This window comes from Meles meles, chromosome 20, assembly GCF_922984935.1.
Source record: "Meles meles chromosome 20, mMelMel3.1 paternal haplotype, whole genome shotgun sequence".
NCBI classification, from domain to species: domain Eukaryota; kingdom Metazoa; phylum Chordata; class Mammalia; order Carnivora; family Mustelidae; genus Meles; species Meles meles.
In genome coordinates, this window is record NC_060085.1 from 40714233 (window position 1) to 40736845 (window position 22613).

Below are 22613 nucleotides of genomic sequence, written 5' to 3' on the forward strand. Positions count from 1 at the left end.
ACAGGAGAGGATGCAATTAAGGCTCAAAATATATTTTGAATGGTAGTAACCAGCTTAGCTACTTTGAAGCATCTGTATCTTTAACCAGCAGTGAGGAAAGCCCAGAAGTAATTGAATTACATGACACAACCCACAAAAGGCCAGTGATTTGGTGGCACCAGCAATGTCTGGAAGTGGCAGTAAAGATGAACCTAAAATCATGGGGTTTGGTTCAAGTAAGGAGCAGTTAGAATCCCAGATTGCATGTTTTATGCCATGTAACTGGGAATCTGCTTCACTCTTACCCTGGGCAAAAGACTGGAGGTTTTGTTTCCAGAGAAGGTAAAACAGAATATCTCTGGACTAGGGAAATCAAGGCACAATTGAGGGCATCGTGTTGAAACATGAGATTCAATCAAAAACTTAAATATGGGGCAGTGGGTTGGTTCAGTCGGTTGGATGTCTGACTCTTGATTTCTACTCAGATCATGATCTTGGGGTTGTGTGATCGGGTCCCATGTCAGGCTCCATCCTCAGTGTGGCATCTGCTTGACATTCTCTCTACCTCTTCCTTTGCCCCTCCCCCAACTCGCATGCATGCTCTCTCTCTAAGATGAATAAATAAATCTAAAAAAAAAAAAAAACTTACATATGAATGTTAAGACTCCAGACACTTTACTCATACATAGTTCCCAGAACCTTGCAAGGAAAATTATGCCATTTAGGCAGGGATTTGAAAGAAATATCTGTGGGAATTTAAGGACTCTGATATCAGGGGATTCCCTGTCAAGGCGACACAGCCAGTACTTGCTACATTGAAGCACACAGCTGACAAGTCCCCTCTACATGCTTTCAAGTGACTCTTAAATACTAATGGAAATACAGAAATCATAGACATTTGAAGAAGCCCTCTAACAGGAAAGACAGAGGTCAAAACAAGCAAAGAGAAAGCATCCACTTAGAGCAAATAACCTATGCAAGATAAATACAACTTCTAAAGAAATTGTCATTAGTATCCTCAGAGAAATAAAAGAAGATATTACATGGAGAAGCATATGATTCTACAAAAAAAAAAAAAAAAAAAAAGGAAAGAAAGAAACAAACATTTAAAGACTAAAACCAAAATGTTTATAATTCAAAATATGGTAGCAGAAATAAGGAACTCGGGGCACCTGGGTGGCTCAATGGGTTAAGCCTCTGCCTTGGCTCAGGTCATGATCTGAGGGTCCTGGGATTGAGCCCTACATCGGGCTCTCTGCTCAGCAGGGAGCCTGCTTCTCCCTCTCTCTGTCTGCCTGCCTCTCTGCCTACTTGTGATTTCTCTCTCTGTCAAATAAATAAATAAAATCTTTAAAAAAAATAAAGAAATGAACAACTCAATTGAAAAACTGCAGAAAAAGTTGAGGAAATTGTTTGGAGTAATAAATAATAAAAATCAATGAGACAGGGAATAGAGAAACGAATAGACTGAGGACAGATTCAACATCTGAACAACAGTAATTCTGGAAAGAGAGAACAGAACACAAAGAGTTGGAATCAGCCTTGAAATTAATTCAAGAAAATTTCTAAGAACAAGAAGATATAAATTTCCAGATTGAGGGAACCCATCAAAACTATCACGTTAGGGGCGCCTGGGTGGCTCAGTGGGTTAGGCCGCTGCCTTCGGCTTAGGTCATGATCTCAGGGTCCTGGGATCGAGTACCGCATTGGGCTCTCTGCTCATCAGGGAGCCTGCTTCCCTTCCTCTCTCTCTGTCTGCCTCTCTGCCTGCTTGTGATCTCTCTCTGTCAATTAAATAAATAAAATCTTTAAAAAAAAAAAAAGACTATCACATTAAAAAAAAAAAAAAAGACAGGTCAGGTAAATTGGCTTCAACTTTCAGGGTTCCAGACCAAGATGGCAACGTAGGAACCTCATGAACTCACCTCCTCTCATGGACACACTGAATCTACCACTACACATGGAACAATTCCCTCTGAAAGAAATTTAGAAACTAGCTGAGTGATTCTTACATATTTGGCAAGCAAGAAAATACCCATACCACCTATATCGAAACGGGTCTTAGCACACTGTCAACTACTGGGAACCACGAAGAACAAAGAAGGTGGCATGAATGATCACCAAGTTTTGAGGGACAGCTTAGTTTGAGGTTGACTGAAAAGCTTCATCTCCTATACAAGGTCACTGTGTCAAGACTGGGAGAGGTGGCTCTTTTACCTAATGCACAGAAACCAACACAGAGAGTCAATGAAAATGAAGGAATAGAGGAATATGTTCCAAATTAAAAAAATGGAATAAAACTCCAGAAAGAGACCCTAATGAAATGGAGATAAGTGATTTACCTAATTAAAAAGGTAACAGCAATAAAGATGCTCACCAAAGTCAGAAAACCATGCATTGACAAAGTCAAAATTTCAACAAAAAGATAGAAAACATAAGAAAGTACCAAACAGAAATCACAGAACGGAAGAATACAACAACTGCCTGAAAAATTCCAGGGATTCAACAGCAGTCTAGATCAAATGGAAGAAGGGACTTGAACTTTGAGAGCAATACGGAGAAAAGATCAAATTAGGTGCCAGTGGGGGGGGAAGGGGTCTCAACAGCATTATTAGAATTGGTAAAATATTGGATCAATGCCTTATACATCAGAACATTATCATTTCCAACCTAGAATTCCACACCCAGACAAACTATAAATCAAGCATATGGGTAGAATCAAGACATTTGCAGATGTATGCAATTTTAAGATATTTACTTCCTCTGGTCTTCTCTCAGGGAGCTGCTGATACACTGCTCCACCAGAATGAAGGAGTGCATCAAGGAAGAGGAAGACGTGGGGCGCCTGGGTGGCTCAGTGGGTTAAAGCCTCTGCCTTCCGCTCAGGTCATGATCCCAGGGTCCTGGGATCCAGCCCCGCATCAGGCTCTCTGCTCAGCAGGGAGCCTGCTTCCTCCTCTCTCTCTCTCTCTGCCTGCCTCTCTGCCTACTTGTGATCTCTGTCTGTCAAATAAATAAATAAAAAATATTAAAAAAAAAAAAGAAAGAGGAAGACGTGGGACCCTGGAAGCCAGGAATCCCACAAAAGAGACATAAAAGAAGTCTCAGGGCAAAGAAGGTGACAGCGGCACCGCAATCCGATGGAAGCCATTTAGGGAGCTGTGGAATACACTTTGCTACATAGGTATAAAACAAAGCAAAATGTTAACCACAAAAAAGACAAGACTTAATTCCAGGGAAAATAGAATTGTACAGAAAGGTCAAGGATTGTGGTTCACTCCATGGCTTGATTATAAATAGTGTTTAAATGGCCATGATAAGATAACATTGTTTATTGATCCCATCAGTATTTTGATATGCTCTATTGGGGAATGAGCTATATGTATTTGAGAAGCATGGCAGGGCTGGGAGTTTGTGTTAAAGCGAGTCAAATTATTTTCTAGAGTATAAAGTCACCAGACAAGGCATGTGTGACATGATAAGAAATACATATTTGGGCTCTGCCTCTGGTTATTGATACACAGCTCCTAAAACTCTTGTGATTTTTCTGAGTGATAAGGGTGCTAGGAATATATTTTGTTCTAGTATTGGGTCTTTGACCTTCTTCCTGACACAACTTCTAAAAATCTTGTAATTTCCTGAGTAATTGGGGTTTAGGAGCACCTTATACAGAGCTTCTAAATCCCTTGGAATTCCCTGGATGAGAGGAGTGGTTTTTGTTCCAGTGAAGTAATTCTTGGTGAGCTCCTGGATGGGGGCTGGTCATCAGAAAGACCAAGGCATGATTAGAAGCTTGGAACTTTCCACCCTACTCCCCAGCCTCTGGGAAGGGGAGGTGGAGATTAGATTGAGTTAATAAACTATCATATCCATGTGATGAAGCCTCCATAAAAATCTGTAAAGTATGGGGATTGAGGAGATTCTAGATTGGCAAACACATATGTGTGCTGGGATGGTGGCATAGCCCATGCTCTGTGAGAACGGAAGCTCCTGTTCTCAGGACCCCTCTGGACCTCACCCTTGTACCTCTTCAGCTGTATCCTTTATTATATCCTTTATAACAGATCCATAAAAATGAGTGTTTTTCAGAGTTTTTTAAGCTGTTCTAGCAAATCATCCAGCCTGAGGAGTAGATCATGGGAACGTTCATGTACATGGAGCCAAATTAGGCAGAAGTGTGGGTGAGAACTGAGTACTATGATTGGCATCTGAAGTGAGGGGCAGTCTTGGCAAACTGGGCCCTTCCCCTGTGGGGTCTACACCAACCCAGGTAGTTAGTGTCATAATTGAATCATAGGACACCAGGCCGTTGCACAGATTGGAGAATTAACACATTTGGTGTCAGAAGTGCTATAGATTCAGAGAAAAAGCTGTTACTAAAGCATGTTATTTAGCAACATGAAGGTAAAAATCCAAAGAAAGCAATTTAAAGAATTAGAATTGGTGGTTAGCTAGAAAGTAGGAAATGCAGTGGGAAACGTGGAAATTTGTCCTCCTGTCTGTCTCTCTGTTTACCTACGTACATTTGATTATTTACCAAGCCTTTGTTAACTTCAATCCTCGTATTTCTCAAATTGTGGAAAATTACTTATGGCAACTCTTCAAATTAATTCAGTGGATCATGATCAAATTTTGAAAAAAATTAAAGTAGAATAGAATAATGAGCATGCATTGCCTATAGTAAGGGCAAATGCCATTTTTGAAATTTTTGTTTCTGTTTTATATATTTATGTATGCTTGTGCTAGAGTTGTGATACAAATGCATGTCTTTCTTTGAGGTGCCAGTTGAAAATAGTTTGAGAAATGGGCTTAAGATACATCTTCGGAACATAGGCCTGAAGGAAGAATGTATGATAGCTGGCCAAAGACCATGCAGTGTCTGCTGCACTTGACACATGCTAGGCTCTTGAGGGTTCGGAGTCCGTTAACTCTTCACAGCTCTGAGGAGTGCACTGATTTGTATCCTTTCTGCAAATGAGGTGGTTGAAGTTAGCCCAAGTGTCTTCTATAGTATAATTATTCCGCTCTACTTCTTGCTTGAGTTTTCTCCTGTCCATTACCAAAGCATGACCGAAGTGTTCCAAAATGCCTCCTCCCCTGACAGAACCTTCCGTTCTTCCACTGTTAATGGGGGCAACAAAAGCACACGTGTCTTTGTTTTGTTATTTAATATGGCTGTTGTCATTAAAATTGCTCCACCCCCTCCCTTTGCTTTTCCCCTATCCTGCCTTCAAACTGAGAATACTACCTGATGTGTGCTCGCTTCGGCAGCACATATACTAAAATTAGAATACTACCTGATGTACTTCTTTGTTCCATTTTTTGACTCCTCGCACTAGCATGTGCCCCCAATCAGGAAAAAGATCTTTGGTCTCCAGCACCTAGAGTAGCGTATAGTACACGTTCACAAAAGGCACTCTGTGTCAATTCACAGACCTGTACCCCTGGGCCTAATAATATATTATATGTTTATAAAAAAGTTTTAAAAATTAATTTAAAAATAATTTAAAAAAATTTTTTTAAAAGGCACTCTGTAAAACTATTTAGATGGATGGACGGAGGGAAGGAAGGAACGAACAAATGAACGAAGGCAGGAGGGAAAGAAGCATGTACTTTTAACCCGGGCTTGAGCAAGTGCCTTCATAGGCAATATAGAAGATTTGAAGCTACCGCACTTGTAAGTGTCCAGCCTTGCACCCAGTAAATACTCAGTAAATGACGGGTAGATTTGATCCTCCAATATAAGGAAAGGGAAAACATTCTTAGAAAACTTCCAGTTCTTGTGAAGAGCCACAGTTCCTGGTAACCCAATGATCCTGTTTCTAGCAATTCCCTAGAGAGGACGCATCCTCTGGGGAGGCACTGTCTGACTAAAAAACTTGCCTGTTCTAAAAGACAGTTGCCATGGCCAACAGGATGTCCACAGTCAGCAGGGAAAGACAGTGTGTACTTGCTGGCTGGGATCGCAACATCTGATAACAGGAGTAGGAAAGCCAAAAGGGATGGAAGCAGATGGAAGATCTGAGAGAGCCATTATCTCAGAATGCACCAGAGAAAGCAGATACCTTCAGTAACTTCAGTAACGCAAGGCCTGTGGAAAACGTCCTGCATGCTGATACAACAGTTGGCCACACAGCTGAGATGATGAAATCAAAGACCGAATACAAGTTTGATGAGCCAGAATTCTAGGAGAGTCATTCTAAACAAAGCCATCATTGATTTGCCCAGCTCAGAGGCAGGCTGACTTTTGTCTGCATGGAGATCAAAGATTAAACTGATCAGAGGAATCTAGGTTGTTAATGGGGACCACGTGTGAATGTAGTCATGACGTTGGTACGTTCTGCTCTTTAAAAAAAAAAAAAAAAAACTTCACAAAAATGAGCCTGTCAGTTACATGTAATTCCACAAGAGGGCACAATAGAAGCAAAAATAAAAATTGATAGACTGTCTCCTGTGCCACTCTGTTTTAAGCTGGTAATTTAAGGACCAATCTTAACATCTCAAAACTGCTAAAATGATAGATCACTACTTAATTTAAAAAAATGAATATTTATTTTTGTTCAAATTCCCGATATATTTTTTAAAAAAACAGGGAAAAAACACTGCATAGGAACAACACTTTCTAATGTTCATGATTCTCCCCCCAACTTAAACTATTTTAACATTATCAAATAGGATATTTGAGAATTCAGCATTGAACAGGAAGGAAGTCCTTTGTTCTCTGTGCCTCCAAAATGGAGGGAAATACCTCAAAGCAGACGATTAGCAAGTATGTGTAGCAGGATTCCACTGCTGTTTTAAAGAATCCGAAAGCACCTCTGTTTGTGCATGTATATATGAGCACACAAACATTGATACACACAGCCATTCATTCAGTGGTGTTTACGGAGCCCCAACTATGTGGCTGTCCCTGGAAATATGATTGGGGGAAAGATAGACAAATTTTCTGTGCTTACAGAGCTTATATCTCAATCCAAGGGAGAAGGACCAAAAAAAAAAAAAAAAGAAAGAAAGAAAAGTTAATTATACATTAACTTCGGGTAGTAATAAGAATTAGGGGAAAAAATTTTATGAGTTTAAAGAGTGATTGGGAGAGGGACCTCTGAGGAGGTAACAACTGAGTTGAGATCTGAATGCCTAGCCATATTACAATCGCATATACGTATAGATAAATGTGTAGATGAATGTGTAGAAAGCACCAGGGTGATGTTCACTGAAGTGTTACCATTAGTTCATTCTAATGAAAAGACAGTGTATCGGGGCGTGGGGTAGTGGGGTACAGAGGACAGGCAAGAAAAGAGCAACTTAAATTTCTGACACCACAGATTGCTGCCTTATCTGTGTTTTTATAACACATAAGCCTGCATTCATGTATTGTGTAATTTGGAGAATTTTTGAAAATGGCGAACCAGTCAGAAAGAGAAGAAAACAAGAACATCAAAGCTCTCCACTCACATTTGCAAGGACACAGAGACACACCATGAAAGTACGGGCCTCTTTCTGACCAGGTGTTCTGGGTCTGGCTGTATTTACCTTAATACAAAAACAAACACGGCCGTGATAATAGAGAACAGGATGATTGAATCGCCCTGTTTACTCGTCTCCCTGCCATCTGTGTCCCTTCTCTGCTGCATGCCACTCCTGGGATTTCGGGTTTTGAATGCTACTCTCAGCATGTGAATTCTGAGCTCAGAACTTTCCTAGAGTCCCTGTTCCCATGTAGGGATCAAGTCCAAACCCTCAGCCTTTTGTTCAGGGCCCTCCACATTCCAACTGAGTTCCCCTGTTCGTTCTTTAGCGTCTTTCCAGATCAGGGCTTGCCACTGCCCTGAGAGCATATTATCCTCCTCCAAACTATCACCTGGGGACGATACCCTGGCCACGTCACTCCCCTGCCTCTAACCTCACTGATGAAAACCATACCCAATTCTTTAAATCTCAGCCCAACACCCCAATAATCAAAGCTCAAAATTCTCTTTACCTTTAAGAAATGATTTCTCTGAGTCACACTCATGCACACAGGCTCTTAAGATCAGGAATCCACGTGGACTCATTTATTTAAGCAGATGAAGAGATAGATGGACAGATGGATAGATAGATAATCATAGATTTATGTGTATGCAGTGGTTAGTATACATACGTGTATTTCCCAGCTCTGTCCACTGAAAGAAGCCAGAAGCAGAGTGTATAGTGGGGCTGGCAATTAACAATGTGCTAAAGTAAAAAACGGAAGGGAGGGAGGAAGGGGAAGGGAAGGAGAAGGAAAGGGAAAGGAATGAAAGGAAAGGAAATAGGAGGAGAGGAAAGAAGAGGAGGGGAAGGAGAAAGGAAGGAAGGAATGAAGGGGAAAGGAAAAGGAAAAAGAAGGGAAGGAGGGGGGTCAAATCGAAAGGGCATGGGAACCAATCTGACAGAGCCCCTTATGACCAGAGTTGGAACAGTTTGGGCAGCAAAATAAATAATGACAGTATTGAATTATAACCCCCCAAATAAAATAATTTTCCATAAGCCCAAACTAATATAAATAAATAATAGAAAGGTTGAATGAGTGGGGAGAAATGGCAGCTCTTTCCTATGGAAAAAGTATTCCTATGAATACTTGTAGAAAGTATAAGGAAAATTGAAAATGACACTTAGAACACCATCATACTAATGACTGCAGGTAAGATCTACCAGCGAATGCTAAAAGTACGGGGTAAATGTTTAACCAGAAACAGGACATTTGGCAATTACGGGGAAAATAATATGTTTATTGTGGGGAATGTTGGCAGACAGCCCCAGAGCCAAGTGACCCAGGTTCACATCACTACATATCAGCACCATATATGCCCAGATATGATACACTGAGAAGGGCACCTCACCTCTGCTATCTTCTTCCTGACTGTGCATAACCTCGGTCTAATCATGAGAAAACACCAGACACCAAATTGAATGACTTTTACTGAGTAACTGACCTGTACTCTTGGAAAGTGCCAAGGTCGTGAAAAGACAAGGAAAGACTGAAGAACTGTCACCTAATGGAGGAGACGAGGAAGACGTAACAACTCATTGCAGTGTGGCATCCTCAATTGGATTTTTGGACCAGAAAAGGAAATTAGTGAAAAAGCTGCTAAAATCAGGATCAAATGTATAGTTTAGTTAATAGTGTTGTACAAGGTTAATTTCTTAGTTTTGACAAAGGCTCAGTGGTTATGTCAGATGTTAACCCAGGGGCACGCTCAGTTAGAATACTGAGAGCTCTGGCCTCAGTATTCTGTAAGTCTTCTGAAAGTCTAAAATGGTCTCAAAATAAAACATTTAAAAACATGCATATGTACATACAATATGCAGGTTCTAGGGGCCTATGCCAGACCTAATAATTCAGAATTTGGGAGTAAGGTCTGGGAATCTTCCCTCTGTTCCTAGATGACTGTCAGGTACATACACAGAAGTTTAAGAAACAACTACTCTCTGACTGACCACATCCATCATTCACGTTGTGAACATGTCCAGTGAGCGTTAGGTGAAAATCAGCGTGAGCCTTGGTGTCACAGAGCCCTGGGTTCACCCTGGTGCTGCCATTGTTCTCATGGTGACCTGAGATAGGTCATTTCAGCTCATCTGTTAAATGGGGGTAATATTTCCACCCTAGCGAGGTTGTTGAGGCACTAGCATCAATGTATATGAAATGCCCAGAATGAGGCTTAAATACAACAGGCACTGAGTAAATGAAGGGATTATAATTCCTGTACATTTGTAAATTATTGACAAAAATATCTGCTGATTGAATATTTCATATAGTTCTGTGACCTTGGGCAAGTAACTTAACCTCTCCATGTCTCGGTTTCCTCATCTGTAAAATGGGGATATAGTACTGGCTCATTGGGTTATTGAAAGGATTAAATGATTTAACATAAGTGTTATATGAGTGGTTTAACTATTATAATTATTTAGTCAGAATAGTATCTATCTACCTAATTATTTTACGGGATTATTGGTTACATGGGTCTTGGGCCATAACCTCTTGTGATCAGTTTTGCATTTTTCAGATTTCCACCTCTGTTTACTGGAGGATGTCTCACATTACCCAGAAATCCATAGAAAAGTTGATTTGTGTTCAGCTTTCTCTCTTTTCTTAGTAATTATTGTGTCTATAATAACCTGTTTCAGTATAGGTCCAGTGTGTATTTTTTCAAAAGAAAAATGAAGGAATGGTGTGGGGAAAGTGTACTTATTTTTACCAGATTGCAGATTTATGTTGATATGTAGAATTTCCTTTCCTTTCTGTTTTTGGTTTGGAGACTTTGGAATTTTGATCCCAGAGCAGAAAGTCCAGATAACCATAGATAACTTGAAGTTTCTGTAGAATGAGAAGGGGCAGGGGTCACCAAACGTTTTCCCAGAGTCTGCCCCCCGAGAGAGGCCTCTCTGTTAGGGAAGGAGGCAGGTAGCAGAGGGGAGGCTCTCCCTGCTCCTTTCTTGGCCAACTCTGAGAGACATCTTGACTGGACAAGAGTGTGCTGTAGGACTGATATTTCAAAACAAGAAAAGAAATGGAAAAGGACAGGGACCTGTTAGAACTGAGGAAATGAAAGAATGAAAGATGATTTTGGAAAAACTCTGCAAATTTGGCGGAGGGTTTAGGGACGTAAAAATTCACAAAGGCAGAAATAGGTTAAGCAACAGCACGAAGCACATTGTATAAAGCAGGCTTTAATTGAAAAATATAATAATGGTGCCTGTGCTTCATTTTCCCCCATTTTTATTATAGACTATATACAGTACACAGTGTTTTCAAGCATTTGAACCGTGTTTCAGTGTACAGTGCTATGGCACCGAGTACATTCACACTCTTGCGCAACCATCACCGCCGTCCGTCTCCAGAGCCCCTCATCTCCCCACACTGAAACAGTGTCCATGTTTCTTGTGCCTTTCCATGGGAGCACCATTTCCTTACTCGTAGCCCCATTTAGTACAGATGGACACTGTGCCTCGCTGATTCTGTGTAGATGGATTGTGGCTATCTTAGTTCTAAGTAGGTCTCTTTATTTTCCTATATACGTGATGTAGTCACCTGGCAAAAAAAAAAAGAAAGTGTTTCTTCTTCTCTTCTTCTCGAAACCCTGTCTTTTCCTCCTCTCTGTTTCCGCCTCCTGCTTTGACCCTTTTTAAATATTTTTGTCTTCTGATAAGCATTGGTGTCATTTTCCAAAGGGTCCCTCTCTCTGGTTCAGTTCTACTGGGATCTGAATGGCTTCTTTGTCTTTGCTTCTGTTCTGCCTTTCCTCCTCTGGTTCCTTTTCTTTTCCTTCAGTTGTCAGGGCCTTTTAGAGCTGTTTGAGATGTAAGGAAATGGAATTATATACTTAACACCTAGTTGTCTCATCAACAGAGGAGGGAGGCGTATTAGACACACAAACAAAAGGACATTGATTGGTGTGGGAGGTGTTATATTGGTTTTGTCTTCAGGAACGTGAGTCTTCTGTAATTCATTTGTTTACAGACCATCTCATTCCTCAGGACCTGCCCTCATCTACCATCAGCCTTGAATTTAATGTTTTATAGTGGTTCTGAGACAGCTCAGCAGTTGAATTCCTTAGTTTATGTGAGCATTTATTGGATGCCTAATCTCTATGCCAGGCATTGTGCTAGACACATGGACTTCAAAAGTTAACTAGATGCACAGCATCTCTGCCCTATTTCCAGGGGCAGAGTTCAGGGAGGGGCTCAGGCTGAGTTGGTGGCCTGTGTCAGGCTCTGTGTTGGTGGCCTCAGGGGAGCATGCAGGTTTCTCCCCCTCTGAGGGTTTTGCGCAGCTCCAAAGGGCACAATTTCCTCCTGGATGGTAGGCAGAGTCCTAGGGTGTGGCTCAGGAGTCCCCAGTCTGGAGGGCTTCAGGGCCAGGCCTCTTTGGATGGAAGCCTGAAAACCCAACCTAGAGTGAGTCAAGGGTTGTCACTCATGGGTCCTTAATCTCGGGAGTTTGGGAGCCAGGCGTCTTGGGATGGAAGCCTGAAAACCCAACCTGTTAGTGTTAGGGCCTAGGGACATGGCAGGCCCAATCTGCCAGTGCTGAGGCAGGATCCCCCAGTGTCTGAGTTGAGGACAGGGGTCACGCGGTGCTATGAGCTCCAGGTTGGTGGCAAGGGGGGCCGCCGGATTTGGGTGTGGCCTCAGGGAGGCATTTAGGTTTCTCCCCATCTGAGGATTCCTGTGCAGCTCCAAGTGGCACAGTTTCCATCTGGGTGGCAGGCAGACTCCTGGGGTGTGGCACCAGGGTCCCCAATCTGGAGGACTTGGGGGACAGGCCCCCGGGGACAGAAGCCTGAACACCCAGCCTAGGGTTAGGGTTAGGGCCTAGGAGTATGGCAGGCAGGATCTGCCTGCGCTGAGACTGGCGCCCCAAGGGGCTGAGTAGAGGGAGGGTTTGGCCACGTGTGCACCTGGCTTTTAGAGCGCCTTCTTGCAGGGTTTGGGCGGAGACCACTTGTGATCTCGGGTCAGGCCCAGGAGGCTCCCCTGAAGGCCCACACAGCCAGAAGGGAGCTTGCCAGGGGTTTGCGGCCAATTTTTATGAGCTTTCTCCCCAAGTCGATATCGATTTGGGCACAAATCTTGTGAGCATTGGCTGGCATTGTGCAGCCACTTGGGCCATATTCGCGCCAGCTGTTTAGAGCGATTTCTGACTGGGTGCGTTTGCGACCACCTGGGAACTCAGGCTGGGGCACACGGCCCCCACAGGGCCTCAGCTGAGGGCAGCTTTCCAGGTGCAGAGTTGAGGAAGGGCTCAGGCTGAGCTTCAGGCTCCATGTTGGTGGCCTGGTGGGGCGCCGAAGGTGGGGGTGGCCTCAAGGAGGCATGCAGATTTCTCCCGCTCTGAGGGTTTTGAGCAGCTCCAAAGGGCACAGTTTCCTCCTGGGTGGCAGGTAAAGTCCTGGTGTGTGGCTCAGGGATCCCCAATCTGGAGGCCTTGGGGGATAGGCCCCTGGGGACAGAAGCCTGAAAACCCAGCCTAGGGTTAGGGGTAGGGCGTAGGGGCATGGCAGGCCCGAACTGCTGGCCTGGAGACCGGCACCCCAGGCAGCTGAGTAGAGGGACGGTTTGACCACACTTGTACCTGGCTTTTAGAGTGCTTTCTCACAGAGTTTGGACCACGACCACTCGGAACCCCACGCCAGGCCCAGGCAGCTCCCCTGAAGGCCTGCGCAGCTAGAAGGGGGTCTCTGAGGGGTATCCGGCCAATACTCACAAGCTTTCTGCCCAAATCGATATGGATTTGGGCAAAAAGCTCGTGAGAATTGCCCGGTGTTGTGCAGTGATTCGGGCCACACTCACTCCCTTTGTTTAGAGCACTTTCTGGCTAGGTGTGTGTTGCGACCACTCGGGAACTCGGGCCAGGGACACATGGCTCCTGTGAGGTCCCCCGCTGAGGGGAGCTTTCTAGGGACAGAGTTGAGGGAGGGGCTCAGGCTGAGCGTCAGACTCCGTGTTGGTGGCCTGGTGGGGCACTGAAGGTCGGGGTGGCCTCATGGGGGAATGCAAGTTTCTCCTGCTCTTGAGAGCTTTGAGCAGGTCCGAAGGACACAGTTTCTCCTGGGTGGCAGGTGGACTCCTGGGGTGTGGCTCCGGGGTCCCAATCTGGAGGGCTTAGGGGACAGTCCCCTGGGGACGGAAGCCTGAAAACACAACCTAGAGTTAGTGTTAGGGCTTAGGGACATGGCAGGCCCTATCTGCTGGTGCTGAGTCAGGATACCCGGTGGTCTGAGTTAGGACAGGGGTCACGTGGTGTGTCAGGCTCCAGGTTGGTTGCTTCTAGTCTAATCAAGGAAGCAAGCAATAAATGAGAAAATAATGCTGCGAAAGCCACTGGTGTAAGAAGTGGTGGAAAGAAAGCAGTAGGGTTTTGCAATGATGGGACTGGGAAGGTGGAGGTGATGGGTCTCTCCAGGAAACCTTACTGAGGAGGTAACCTCTGAGCTTAGAGCTAGAGGATAAATCAGAGCTGGGTGTTCCAGAAACAGTGAGTGGAAAGCTCTGCTTCTCATGGGAAAAAGATTTTGGAAGCACTTCACTAACAGGACAAGGAAGGTTCTTTATATACATTACAGAAGCTTTATGGAGCTTAATGGACAGACTCACAAAGAGGGGACAAACATCAAATTACTGCCAAGTCATTTATATCAGCAGGTACGACTTGGGAACATCCATTTACACACTAATCACAGCTTTGATTCTTTAGGCAATTAACTAAAACAGTAGCTTACAGGGTCACCTGGGTGGCTCAGTCAGTTAAGCATCTGACTCTTGATTTTGGCTCAGGTCATGATCCCTGATCCTGGGATCAGGCCCAGAGTCGGGCTCTGCACTCCATAGAGAGTCTACTTGAGGATCTCTCTCTCTCTCCTTCCCCCTTTGCTCCTCCCTCTACAGCAAATAAACAAACAAACAAATAAATCTATCTTTATAAAAAATAAAAATGAAACAATAGCTTGCAAACCTTGAAACTGACTAAAGCATCAGAGGCTGTGCAGGTATTTCAGAGTCAATAAAGATGTTCTATTTTTTTTAAAGATCTTATTTATTTGAGAGAGAGAGCACAAGCAAGAGGAAGGGTCAGAGGGAGAAGCAGACTCCCTGCTGAGCAGGGAACCTGACATGGGGCTCGATCCCAGGACCCTGGGATCATGACCTGAGCCAAAGGCAGATGCTTAACCGACTGAGCCACCCAGGCGCCCCAATAAAGATGTTCTTTTTAAGCACATTTGGAGACCTTATCTCCTTCACCTCAGATGTCATGAACTTAGGGAGTGAAATGAGGGAACAGTTCAAAAAGTGATTCCTTGGTAAATACATAATTTCAGTTTTTATTCCTTCTGAAAGAGGAGATTTTTATGTTAGTGTCTGTCTCAGCAGAGACTTAAGAGCATCTCCAACATAGAAGAACCTGGCCATATGTACAAACAGAATCAAGAGCTTATTGGCTCCATAGTAAGTTATTTTGCTCCCCAGCCTCTGCTGACTTTGACAGTAACAGAGTGATAAGAAAAAAGTTAAGACCCTGAAGCCAGAAAAAACTTAGATTAGGCTAGGAGGTGAAAAAATGCCACTGATAGAAGATGAAGTTGGAGACGTGGGCAGAGCATGTCCATCCTGCAGGGCCTTTTATGGGCCATGGTATGTATGTGAATATTTCAAGCACAGTGATAAGTCTTGAAGGGGTTTAAGAATGAAAGTGGCATCTTCTAATGTAGGTTTTTTTTAAAAGTCTCCTGAATATTTCATAACCATATAAGGATCAAGCTGTCAAGAAGCTGTAACCAACCTAAATGAGTATGCATCTAATAACAAGCTTCCAGATCAATAAGGCAAAAAACATACTTAGGCAAATAAACAAATCCACAATCTGACTTGGAGACTTCAACCCTCTCCTTTTGATAATTGACTATAACCATAGTGTGAATATGAATGATGGGCACCAAATCACATCTGGGGTTTTCTTTGTTTTGGTTTTTATTTAAATTACAGTCAGTTAACAGTGCAGTTTAGTTTCAGGTATACAGTATAGTGACTCAGCACTTCCATACATCATCCGGTGTTCATCACACCAAGTGTACTGCTTAATCCCCACCACCTATTTCACCCAGCCCCCACCCCCACCTCTCCTCTGGTAACCATCAGTTTGTTCTCTATAGTTAAGAGTCTGTTTCTTGGCTTCCCTCTCTCTCTTTTTTTCCCTATGATCATTTGTTTTGTTTCTTAAGTCGCACATATGAGTGAAATCACATGGTATTTGTCTTTCTCTAACTTATTTTGCTTAGCATTATACTCTCTAGCTCCATTCATGTTGTTTCAGATGGCAAGATTTCATTCACTTTTATGGCTGCATAATATTCCATTGTGTATATATACCACTTCCTCTTTATCCATTCATCAGTTGATGGACATTTGGGCTGTTTTCATAATTTGCCTATTGTAAATAACACTGCTATAAACATCAGGTTGCCTGTATCCCTTTATATTAGTATTGTTTTTTAATTTTTCAGTAAATACCTAGTAGTGCATTTTCTGAATGTAGGGTGAAACTGGACCATTTTCTTCGACCATACACAAAAATTAATTCAAAATGAGTTAAAGACTTAAATGTGATACTTGAAACCATAAAAATCCTAGAGAAGAATACAGGCAGTAACCTGTTTGATAGCACCTCCTTACTAAGTATGTCTCCTGATGCAAGGGAACCAAAAGCAAAAATAAACCATTGGATCTTAATCATATCTGTTGATGTAAGTGAATTTGCAGTAATTTCACAATTCTCCCCCCCCCCCCCCACCTTCTTTAGTGTCTGGAGAAAAAACTCCACAGAGCTATAATAAACAAATGGAAAATCAGCATGGACATGGAAATCCTTGAGAACATTATCAACCGAGTGACCTAATTGACAGCTAGAGAATTTGTAGACTACTCCACCCAATAACTGTAGAATAAACATTCTTTTCATATGTTTGGGGAACATTCCCCAAGATGGACCATATGGTGGACCATAAATTTGAGAGGATTGAAATCACGTAGAGTGTGCTCGCGGACTACAAGAGGATTCAATTAGAAATGAAAAACAAAAAGAAATCTGGAAAATCCCAAATATTTGGAAATCAAACCACACACTTGTAAATACCCCATGGGTCAAAGATTAAACATCCCCCTGGCTGGTCTGGGAGGAATGTGTTGGAGGAAAGTCAGTAGGGACACAGTGAGACCAGCAAACAGACCTGTCCAGACTTCTAGGGGTGCTGTAATCATGCCTTGGACTCAGAAAAGGTGGGGGAAAGGGAGAGAAAGGGGAAGATTCACATGTATTCGGAGGAGAAACTGGTAGGACTCTTGATGGTTGGATGTGGGCAGTGTGAGTAAGAGAGGATGTGTCTGACCTTGGGCTTTCTGGTTCACATACTTGGACATCTCCCCTTTGCTCTCAGGATCCAGTCCAAATGTATGGGCATAGCTCCTGTTTGGGCCCTCCCCACTCTGCAAGCCTAATTGCTCTCTGGCTCTCCCACTGTCTGCTCCAGCCGCCCCCCTCCCCACACCCCACCCCTCACCCTGACCCTGGGCACCTAGCCATCTCATCCTGTGCCACGTTCTCTGTCAGGTATGGACCTTTCTACATGGTGTTCCATTGATCTGCAGGACTCTTTGCTCTGATGTTTACGTATGGCTCAGCTGAGATGTTGCTTCTTCTGGGAAGTCTTCCCTGCTTTCGCTGCAGGCTAGTTTAGGCACCCTGCTGTGTGCTTCTACCCCATCATCCTGCACACCTCACTTTGCTTTGCCTCTTATCTGCCTCCCCCATTAGACTTCCTGGAGACCAGAGAATATGCCTCATTCTGTCATTACTACTACTACAGCTGCCTCTGCTGCTATAGCCAAGTGCTTGTTCCCCCAGGTGCGAATCGAGGATCCCAGCCCTGGTGAGATCCGATGATAATGAGACTATGGCATGTCCACTGAGTGCCTGCTGGGTGTTTGCCAGGGGCTTCGATCGCCGGGTCTCATCTCATCGTCCCGGCAGCACCCTGAAGTGCGTGGCCAACGCCACTTACAGGATGAGCATAAGTCGCTTGCCCATGACCACACACAGTTCATGGGGGAACTGGAATTTGAACACAGATACAGTGGTTCCCCCCTCCCCCCACCGCCTTCTCCGCATTTCACTTTGCACCATGTCAGTTCCCCCCATCAAGCACAGCCCGGAAGCAGAGGATCCTCTCCTTCCCACATCCGGTCAGAAGATCATTGGTAGCCTGACGCCATGTCACAGTGCCCATGTCACTCACCTCACTCCGTGCAGTCACCTAAGCATTTTATCATCTGACGTCATCACAAGGAGAAGGGTGAGGATGGTGCAATAAGGTATTTTTGAGAGAGGCAACAGTCACATAACTTTCATTCCAGTACGTTGTAGTAACTCTTCCATTTTATTGTTGTTGTTAGTCTCTTACTGTGCCTGATTTATAAATTAGACTTCATCCCAGGCATGTATGTGTAAGAGAAAACACAGTATGTGTAGGGGGTTTGTCCCTTTGCACGGTCTCAGGCATCCACTAGGGGTCTGGGAACATATCCCTCATGGATTGCGGGGAGCTACTGAAATTAGATTTCAAACCCTGAGCCTTTAACCACTAAGTTATACTGTCAAATAACTGAGTTGGGGCAAAACAAACTTGAAGGTAAGCCCGTGAGTCCCGATCATCTTGCTGCCTGTGGCCAACCTCTGGTCCTCACCAAGCACAAAGAGCCAGCAGGTTTCCCTGGGGACAGCCACCCAGGTTAGGTTAGTGAATGGAGCAGGGACAACAACACCCATTACAGCCAGCAGGATGAGGTACAAATAGCTATTGTGTGCCCTTTCTGCTCCCCCTTTCCTAAGAAAACAAAGGCCTCATTTCTGGTGCTGACTGATTTCCATAAGGGAATTAGAATGGCTAATTTTATATCCTTTCAGTAAATATTCCTCTTTCCATTATCACATGGCCAAATGATCCTCTTCAAATTAATACCAGCAATAATTGCTGCAGAATTAGCCTCCAGAGACATAATGTTAGAGGAAGAGTGGGTTTTTCCCCCTCCCACTCTGGTCTTTTGTTTTTTTAAATAAAGAGTAAAAAAGCCTTATGTACTAGCTTTCAGTAAAGGTAATAAGTAGATTATGATGATATCAGAAGGTTCAAAAACTTCTCTGCTTGACTTTGACTGTATTAAAGGCTTTTTGTGGTTAAATTGTTTTGAAGTGCTGTGGACATTGATGGCAATGGTAACTAATTACACTTGATACTTTACAAGGGAAAACACAGAGACTTCTTACAATAACACCATGTGACAGTACAGAAACACAGTACTGACTGTGTAGCAGCCACTGTATCAAGTACCTTGTGTGTGTTATTTCACTGCATCATTAGGACAACCTGGGGAGAAGGTGGTGACGACGATGATGCTTTCCTCCTTTTACAAATGGGGAACGGAGACCTGGAAAGATGGAGTGACTTGTCCAAAGTCACAGGGCCGGGGGTCATCCTGCCTGGAATTCAACTCACAAACACCAGACTCAAGATTTTTTTCTTGTTTAAGATTTTATTTATTTATTTGACAGAGACATGGCGAGAAAGGGAGCACAAGCAGGGGGAGTGAGAGAGGAAGAAGCAGACCTCCCGCCAAGTAGGGGGCCCAATTCAGGGTTCGATCCCAGGACCCTGGGATCATGACCTGAGCCAAAGGCAGCGGCTTAACGACTGAGCCACCATGCCAGTATGTACCCACGAGGGCCAGACACATACTGGGGAATGACACATATCGGGCGCCGTCTTATGTAGAGATGACTCTGTCATACCTTTCGTTCAGGTTAAAATCCCTCGGGTTGCTCTTGATTTTTGTCTTTGTCTTATGTGGCGCCTACAGCCCATCAGGAAATGCTGTTGGCCCTATCTTTAAACTCTGTTTAGGGTTTAACCGCTTCTCACTCCCTGGGTCATTCCCCCCTGAGCCAAGCCACCAACACAGCTCACCTGAGTTACTAAGATGCTGTTCTCCCTGGGCTCCCTGCTTCCGCTGTGCACCTTAATCGTCTGTCCTCAGTGTGGCATTCACAGTGACATTTCTCTAAGTCAGATCCTGTGTCAGCCCTGTCACAGCTCCCCAGTGGCTCTCATCTCACTCAGAGTAAAAACCAGAGTTCTTCCAAGGGCAAGCAAAGCCCTAAGTGGCCCACATACCCTCTATCCTCGTCCCCAACTCTTCTTCCCTTTGTTGGTCCTGGTCCAGCCACAGTGGTCCCGTGCTGTTCTGGAAAAGTACCAGCCTGCTTTATTCTCATTGCTCACCACTTTCAGAGCGACACTTCTCTCCATAGTCCTATTTAAAATTGCAGACTCCTCTCTACCTGGGACCCCTGGTCCTTCTCCCTGCTTTATTCTTCACCTGCTTATGGACCCTATAATCAATATATTTATCTTATTATCTGACTCCCACATGAGGGCAGAGATTTTTTTTTTCTGGGTCACTGATGGTCACACTTGGCACCTAGTGGACCCTCCATAAATGTTCATTGTGTGAATGTACTGAGGATGTCGGGAGTGCCTGTCCACAAGGACCAGCAGATTTGTCCCTTAAAGGATACAAGCTGTTCTTGCCAGAGCTGTCGGAGTTTGTGGGGGTTTTATTTGTTTGTTTTGTTTCAAGACAGAAATGTAGGGATTTCTGAGAACTCTTCAGTTTTCACAAAATATTGGTAACTAATTCAATTTTTTTAAAAAGATTATGTATTAAAATTTTTTTAAAAATCCAGTCATTGGTTGAATTTGACCCACAGGCCCCGACTTGCCTAGGTAGGGTACATTGAACTGGCTTTGCCATCTTCACTGAAGACATGCAAGTTTTCCAAAAATTGTAGCCATAAAATTTACTCCTGAGTTTTTCTTCCTGTCCATTGCTCCTAGTCCAGAAAGCACATCTCTAAAATCAAAGCAGCAGAGGAGGGATTAGATATAGCTCTGAAGAAGGATGGTGTGGTGAGGGCTTCCCATGCATGGGTCCTCAGATCTGGGGCCTGTGTGGGTGCTATCTGGTGGGGGCCAGCACTGGTATTTAAGTGCCCTTAAATGGTTGTCACTGGTCTTCCAGACATGCATCATCTCTTGCCACAGTGCTCGATCCCTAGCAGTCGACCAGGGCAAGACTTGCAGGAAAACACAAACTGAAATGAACTGATAGGCTAAGCCCCTCTGAGGTGTGCTCCTTGTAGGCCAAAGCCGGAAAACATGACCAAACAGGACGCTGGCGAAGGTAAGGGGTAAGAGGCAGCCTCTTACGTTGCTGGCCGAAGGCTAAATCAGTCCATTTGTAGAGAAGTGGTCTGGCCACACGTATCAAACTTACACATGCGTGTACTCTTTGACAAAAGAATTATGTTTTAATGAATTTATCCTACACATATATTCATGTATGTTTGAAATGAATGAAGCTGAGGAGGTTTCTCATTGTAACACTGTCTGTCATAACAAAAGCTTGAAAGTAACCTAAATGCCCTGCAGTATGTAACGAGGTAAACTATGGTAGAGCCACACAATGAAATGCTACACAGGCATCAAAAATGTGAAATAAAATCTGTATGTGCTGATATGTGAAGTTCTCCTGCATGATTGTTTTGTTTATTTTAGAAAGCAGGCTGATAACATCACGGACACCATGCTACCATCTGTAGCCTGAAAGAGAGGACTGTATGGGTATAGCTCTTTATTCTTACGTGTATAAGATATCTTCGGCACAACACAGATCAGTCCAGTATCGTCGGTTACCTCTAGGAATGGGACTTGATGACAAAATCACCAGAAAGAATAAATTGCCAACAAATTTACTTTAATACATTTTTATTTTTAACCATGCAAATGTTTACTACATTAAAACGAAAAAGAAATGCTGTATTATGTGCTTGGAAACCTCTCTAAAGTGTCACCTGGGTGGCTCAGTCAGTTAAGCGTGTGCCTTCAGCTCAGGTCATGAACTCGGGGTCCTGGGATTGAGCCCCACGTTGGGCTCCCTGCTCGGCAAGAAGTCTTCTTCTCCTTCTCCTTCTGCCCCTCCCCCTGCTTGTGTGCTCTCTCTCTTTCTTTCTTTTGCTCTCTCTAATAAATAAGTAAACTCTTTTTAAAAAGTCCCCCTAAAATAGTATTATAGTATTGTTTATAATAATAAAAAAGGGAGGGGCGCCTGGGTGGCTCAGTGGATTAAGCCGCTGCCTTCGGCTCAGGTCATGATCTCAGGGTCCTGGGATCGAGCCCCGCATCGGGCTCTCTGCTCCGCAGGGAGCCTGCTTCCCTTCCTCTCTCTCTGCCTGCCTCTCTGCCTACTTGTGATCTCTCTGTCAAATAAATAAATAAATTCTTAAAAAAATAATAATAATAATAAAAAAGGGAAGCAATCTTGTGTGTCAAATAATAAGATATTGGTTAAATGAAAATTTTACCCTATTTAAGTTCATTGTGATTTTACAAATTTCCAATACAAGTTTTTTGCCTTTTTCACTCTTGATTAAACATATTGCCTGTACCTTCATGTTGGAATAGCTCCATTCTTCAGACTTTTTAGTGTTATTTTGTTTTTCCAGACCTTTGTCAGAAGAGTCTTTTGTTCTTTTTTGTTTTGATGAGGAGTAGTAACATTTTGTCAAAGAAAGTAATGATAGCTTTAATAATAATGATGACTTAGAGCCAACCAAAAAATTAGGGTAATCAAGTCGACAAGCTTGATTCTTTTGGGTAGATGTCTACATAACCCTTAATTGATTAAAACATTAATAGTATATGCTTTTCTTCAGGTCTTATTAGATAATCAGCCACAGAGAGAAATTTGTACTATTTCACATAGGTTGAAATAACTTTCTCTTCCTCTCTGATTCTGGAATTCTAAATTAGCTTTTTATGAAACACCATACATTCTCTTTTCCCTGAAAACACATTCTAAACAGTGACTTAATTTTGCTTTACCCTTATTAGCCCAAATCCAGCAATCATTAGCATTATTTGACATCTAAACTTGAACAGAACCCTTTTCTTTATTAGTTTTTCTTCCAAATAAAATAAATTGGTGGGATGTTGAGTACTTGGGAT

At 43.3% G+C, this 22613-nt stretch overlaps 1 protein-coding gene across 1 annotated transcript in view; it reads left to right on the forward strand.

The window, feature by feature from the left end:
* GXYLT2 (glucoside xylosyltransferase 2) overlaps positions 1–22613 on the forward strand; it is a 94052-nt gene that overhangs the window by 51116 nt on the left and 20323 nt on the right. The gene's annotated exons all lie outside the window — the stretch shown is intronic.